Source organism: Saccopteryx bilineata, chromosome 4, assembly GCF_036850765.1.
Source record: "Saccopteryx bilineata isolate mSacBil1 chromosome 4, mSacBil1_pri_phased_curated, whole genome shotgun sequence".
NCBI lineage: Eukaryota > Metazoa > Chordata > Mammalia > Chiroptera > Emballonuridae > Saccopteryx > Saccopteryx bilineata.
The window spans coordinates 102,996,600-103,003,024 of record NC_089493.1 but is presented as its reverse complement, the minus strand read 5'-3'; the positions used below and the strand labels follow the sequence as shown (position 1 = coordinate 103,003,024).

The following is a 6,425-nucleotide window of genomic DNA, read 5'->3' as shown; positions in this document are numbered from 1 at the left end:
TTCCATCTAAATCTCTTGGACAGGAAAGTGGGGAAGGCCAAAACTTCTAAGTCTTTTGTTTCTTAATAACCTGTATAAAATCAATATCCCAAAGGCAGCTTCAAGGTGGCAAACTTTGGCCCCCTCCACCCTCACACAACCTTATAAGATAGATACTACTATTACTGAGTTTCTGTTTTTCAGAGGAAGATACCCAGGTTCTGGGAGATGGTTACTTCTCTAGAGATACAGTCTGTAAGGACAATATAGTTTGAACTTGAGCCAATTGCAAATACCAAATTGCATCTATTTCTCACAGAAAAGAAATCAGAGCTCAAAAAATTTACCTTTGTAGGCAGTTGGTGATAATAACTCATATTTCTGAAATCCTTTTTATTTTTCCAAAGCCCATTTGAACCTATGTCACCACCATGTTGACAAATACCATCAGCAGGCCTGACTGATACAGAGGCCAGACACGGATGTTAGCTGGGCAATGAGCTAAGGTGTATACGATAGCGATGGAAGAAGGTGCTATCAGGATTCCCAGTAGGGAGATCAGCAGTGTTCTCCAGTGACAGACACAATGTATACACCTCCGGGCTTCCCAAAGAGGGCTTCAGCATCACTGTGTCTGATTAAGTCTGAGTGACTGAGGTGGCACTGGGACTTGTAGTGTCCCTGAGCAAGGGGCAGAACCATTCCCACCCCGCCCCCAGCCAGGCCCGGCTGGGTCTTTATGATCGGATCATCAGTACTGTTGCTCACCCTATGACGACAGAGACGGGTATAATACAGTGTGCACAAGCATTTACACACTCTGTTTTTCTTTCTAGTTTAAAAAATATGGACCGCTTCAGAAATTTGTGTGCCACCCTTGCACAGGGGCCATGCTAGTCTTCTCTGGATCCTTCCAGTTTTAGCACATGTGCTGCGGAAAGCAGCGTCACAGCCTCTTCTAAGGTACTTGCTCTCCCCAGGCTAGCACAGGCTGGCCTAGGAAATTTCTGATGTGAGAGCAAGGGTCAGGCACCCTGATGTCTCTGAGACTCTCCCAAGTCCTCAGACTAGCTATGAGTCTATCAGACTGATGATTATACTCTTACAACTGAGTAAGTTAAGATAGTTAAGTTAGAGGGGTTAAAATCATTTGGCCTCCAAGTGCACATGGCTAGGCAGTAACAGAACTGGATGAAAATGGAGGAATTTTGACTTGCTGTTCAATCTTTGTTTAACTAGAACGCGTTAGCTTTCCACTCACCGGAAGTCAGTCACCTGAGCGAATTTTGTGGTAAGTCTAGCCCAAAATAAAAATCAGGAACAATATCGGAAGGCCAAACTTGTCAGTATAAAACCTTTAAGTAGAAAACCTGAAAGGATTAGCTTGGGTTAGTTTGCAGTAATTAGTGTTGAAGAGTTGGTAATTGGGCTAGGCATGTGGTTTAATCAGGCAGTCTTTTCAGAACTCAGAACAGACATGCTATGATGACTGTGACAGCAGTGAGGAAAAGCCATGGCTCCTTGGTCAAGGGAGCGACTATTAAACCCAGGACAATACAGGCTTCCCAGCACAGGGAGGGGCTTTAGGGCTGTAAGATTTCCCATGGCTTTTTCATGTGTATTTTGATTAGTGGGTTTCTGATAAAGTGGGAGATGATCTCTTTCCTCTTTGTCAGTATCCCGTTTTGGCACACCAGGAAAGACCTGAAGAAGTCCTGTACCACCCTCAATGCTAAATGCTCTTGGCTGACTTAACCATATTAGACAGTCTAGAATTGGGGGACACTTTAGATTATTTTAGACAATTCTCATATCTCACTTTCCCATTCATTAAAAAATATTTATTGAGTATATTCTGTGTGTTGGGCACTGGATGGAGAATAAAGAGCAGACAGAAGCTTGTAGTTTAGTGGGAAAGGCAGCATCCAAAAAAGAAACACAATTAAACGTGTAATTACAAAACACGACGAATGAAATGGTACAGACTGGAGTGCTAGGAAGACATACACCAGGAACCACATTTTGGATTGGGGCACCACTTGCTGAGGAAGTGACATTTGTGCTGAGAACTGAAAGACGAGAAAGAGCCAGCTAGATAAAGTGGTAACAAGAGTTTTCTAAGCGGGAGAAGAAACGGGTCAGTTGTCTGAGGAAGGAACTTGCCCTGTGGGAGCACCTGAAGTTGCAGTGCGTGGGTGGGGGAGGCGCTGAGCTGGGAGAGGGAGTGGCAGGGCGCACCTTAGGCCCTCTGCTCATTCGAGCTTTGGAATTTCGAGATAACTGGGTTCCAATCTTGGCTTCTGCTCTTATTTTCTTGGATGTATCAGTTCATTTCTCTGTGAATCAGTTTCCATTTCACTAAAATAAAGGGTAAAATTACCTGCTATACAAACTAATGCAGATGAAATGAACTGAAGTGTCAGGTCCACAGCAGTGTCAGGCCCTTCCTCGCTCTGCTTCCTTTTCCCTTTATCTTCCTGCATTTTCATCCAGAACTCTTGATGTAGTCTACCTGCATGACAATTTAACACTGCTTTCCTTTGCCCTCTCTCATGATCTTGGATGAAATGTTTTTGATAGGCTTGAATAATTGAAAGGTGAATAATCTAGAGTTTACAGTTATATAAGATTTTTCAGTTACATTATTGATATTACCTTTATTAATAGTAATGCATAGATTCAGAATCAGTCATCAAAGCTTGGTCTCAAGTCTACCTTTCAGAAGATACTCAGGTTCATGTTTGCCTAATATTTTATTTACAGAATAGCTGTGATTTTTTTTTTAACTTGGAAGAGACTGTCTGTTCTGATGCATAATATGAAAGCTGACTGTGTGACTAAGCAAACCAAAAATATTTGTTCAGAAAATATTTTATTTCAGTTATCTGTCACGATGAAGAAGCAGCTTTTTGTTTCAATGTAATGCAACACAGCGCGTTTTAGTTTATCAGCTCTGTGGGTTGAGAGTGGTTATACGAAAACACTTGGGCACCTATTCCCAAACACAGTCAGTGTCTCTGATTCTTGGACGTTAGGACGATGTTAAAAGATATACACATTCTTCCAAGTAAATGGACTAGATCAAAGAGTTTTTCTGTTTCTTTCCTTTCCCACTCTTATTATAATAGAGCTTATTTTGAATAAATTTTCTGAAGTAGAAACCAGTACTAGTATTTTTCAAAACTGCTTTTACAGGGAGTTGATGCTTCACACCATCTTTGTGTCTACCTCTGTGACCCAGGACTGCAGTCTTGGCTTCCAGGGGGCTTAGTGTAAAATAGAACGTGATTATGTTTCCTACCAACTTCACAGGTTGTCGTGGGGGTTAAACCAGAAGCCATTTATAAAACAGTTGAGGGTGGGGAGATTCATTCAACAAGTCTGACTGAACAGAATGACTGGGAGAGCTCTTTCCCAGTCCTGTCCAGGTATTCTATCTCACAGGATGCTGGTCCAAGCCCCGCAGGGCAGACAGGGCAGGGAGCTAAAGTGCCAAACAAGGAATGGGTGCTGTACAACAAAGGTTGTTAAAAAATCATCTTTTATACTTCTCTAAATAATTAAATTCCACAAATATTCAATAACTCATTTTGATGCTTATCACCCTTTCCTGTCAGCTGGCTCCTATTCCCACTGAAACCTCCTGAAGCTTTCACTCTTCACCGTAGGCCATCTTTTTTTGAGTAAAATGTAAAATAATTTTAGAAGACCTAAACACATTCATTTTTTCACCTTCTCTTTTAAAAAGTCATAGACCATATCTTGTAAACAGTTTTCTGTTCTTTCCCAGTTTTAAGTTTTACAGTTTTCCTTCTAAGTCTCTGGAACTTTACCCCGTTGGTCTTTCTTCTTATTGTCTTTGTGGTGCCCTCTCTTTTCTCTGTAATGGAGTCTTTTGTTCCCAGAAAGTTGTGCTGATTTCCTTTTTAATCACAGAATTGCAATCTGTTACTTTTCAGGCCACTGGGCTGAACACTGCTGGGGCGTTTGAGGGTGGCCTCATGTCATCTGACGGAAAACTACTAATCACTTAAAACGTGGGACGCTGGCTGCCGCACACCCCACTCTAGGCTAGGAGGCCCCATTGCTACAAGACCTTCCTTTCATTAGATCTTGGTGGAAATGTTTCCTCTTCTAGGACAGGACGCATCCACTAAGTTCTCCACCCCTCGAGCCATTATCCAATAGTGTCATTCAGAGGGAAAGGGGGGATCAAGGGGGTGGTGCTGCTGTCTGCTTTTCTTGGCAAGACTGTTGGGGGCGTATGTTCCCACCTGTCTTCATAAACAAATTGTTCTCCCCTTCCTGGGGCAGCCCAGAGGTTCCCACACAAAGCAGTGAACGGCCACCCCTGGCAAGGTGGAGAACAGAACTAGTAAAGTCCCGAATCTTACACTCTCTTTCAAGTAGGAGTCCCGGATGGAAATTCTCTGAATTACATACACCCTGTGAATATTTTCACCCTTAGTTTATTTTTCTTAGACCTTTTGTTGTCAGGAAGAAACAGAACAAAAAAGAGAAGAGATGAAGGAAGATTAAAGCTAAGAGAAAACTTGGAAACTGGACTCCTGCAAGTATTCAAAGACATATTTTTGAAGATATTAAAACATATATTTGAATATATGTGCTATTCAAATATGTTTATAATATACATACATATATTCAAAGATATAGCTAAACAATGTTGAGAATGTTGACTTTACTGATGGCAACATGAGGATCTAATTTCACCAACTGTTAAGTGACTGGTATTTGAACGGAAAAGACATATGCATTAGTGTATTTTTAGCTATGGCAAAAGAATGAACTGTTTTACAGGACAAAAAGTTAACTGTCATTCAATTTTAAGAGTAAGTAGAATAGAATCTGAAAAGTAAAATTCTTCAAAAATAGAAATTATCTCTAATTATTGATGAATATAAATTTAATGGATACATAATAGTAAAATACTAGTCCTGGTTTTTTTGTGTTTTTTTTTTATGGGAGAGGCCCTCTACAATAATGGAGGGGTGGGGGAGCCCCTGTCTAGTCCTGGTTTTTTAAATGAAGTACCATTTTTTAAAATTTAGGTTTTGAGAAATAGTACAAAGTATAAAACTTATCTCTAAAAATAAAGTTCTCTAACCCATAATTTGAGAGCCATTCAATTTTAATATGATTTCTCTGACAAGCCCTGTTTCCCTTGTGACAGACTATCGCTTTTCAGTTGAGCAGTCATTGCACATTTATGAACCCTGACAGTGTTGTTTTCACCAGCCTTAGACATTTGGGTCAAGGTGATGAGCGAGACATTGCAAAGGTAGAGTAATTTGACTGACTGAGTGTGGGTGTTGAAGGCTCCCTGGAGGTGGGAGAGGGAGCAGGGGTGGGACATCGGCACCAAAGGTGAGTTTCACTGTCCTTATCATTTTGCAGACCATCTGAGTTCACAGATGCCTGAAGCTATAGAATCCAATGTTTCCGTCATCTTTGGAATCACCCAAGAAAGGGTTTCTGGTAGGCAACCTAGGGCTCTAAAATCGGGGCCACGGGTGTGTTTCATTGTAAGTTCTCTATTTCTCCACCAAGGTCATCGTCCATTCTCCTTGGTTAGTAATGACAGTTCTTTTGGGGGCTATAACTTTTTGGTTTTTTCCTTCCTATTTTTACTGAAAAAATACCCAAGGAACCAGATTTCTTGTGCTGCCGGAGTCTGAGAGTTTTTGGAAGTCACTTCATAAAAAGGAGCAAAAAGAGGCTTTTCCCTTGGCTCTGACAGAGAATGCATTACTGGCAGCCTAAAGTGTTCTAGAATGGGGAAAGCCACAGCTGTGAATGCAATTAAGAGCCCTTGCATTTGCAAAAAGACAGAAGTCCATAAACCAGTCCTGTAGGAAGAGCTGAAAAAAGCCATGTAGGTGCGCCCCTTCGCCTAAACACAGGGGCCAGAAGAGACACGTAGAGCACTTCACTGTTAGGGGGTCATTGATCTTTCAGAAATGCCAAGCCAGGTCACGTGCAGAGCGCTGGGGAAGGCTCTAGAATGGGCTTCTGTGATCACGACGACTGGCATCCTAATTCCATGCACTGATTAAGGGGAGAGGACCCTGCAGTCCTCCCGGGTCCACCGGCCCAACTGCTCCGCTGCCTAGAGCCCAGGACCTTGCAGGGCGGGCTATGTTTAGTGATTATTTCAAGGAAATCGTGTCACCCATTTGTACTTAAGCACTATCCTCTTCACATAGCCAGATATTTGCGATTAAGTTCTGTATTAGACATTCTGCCACAAACAATTAAAACCAGACACAAAACAAAATAAAATAAAAGACATCTTTTTAACTGTGTGCCATATTTGAGGAGCAAGAAAGTAATTTACAGGCAGGGTCAGACTGTGCTTAAAGCAGATGGATGTGCCTTCAATGTGGCACAGTATGGGGTGGAGCAGGAGAATGACCAATTCTGAATAA

The 6,425-nt window shown here is 41.7% G+C and overlaps 1 non-coding gene across 1 annotated transcript; it reads right to left on the bottom strand.

The window, feature by feature from the left end:
- Positions 1–819: 819 nt before the first annotated feature.
- Positions 820–923, bottom strand: LOC136336973 (U6 spliceosomal RNA). Its single transcript, XR_010731705.1, has one exon. It is a non-coding gene; the product is annotated as a U6 spliceosomal RNA (small nuclear RNA).
- Between the last annotated feature and the right edge of the window lie 5,502 nt (positions 924–6,425).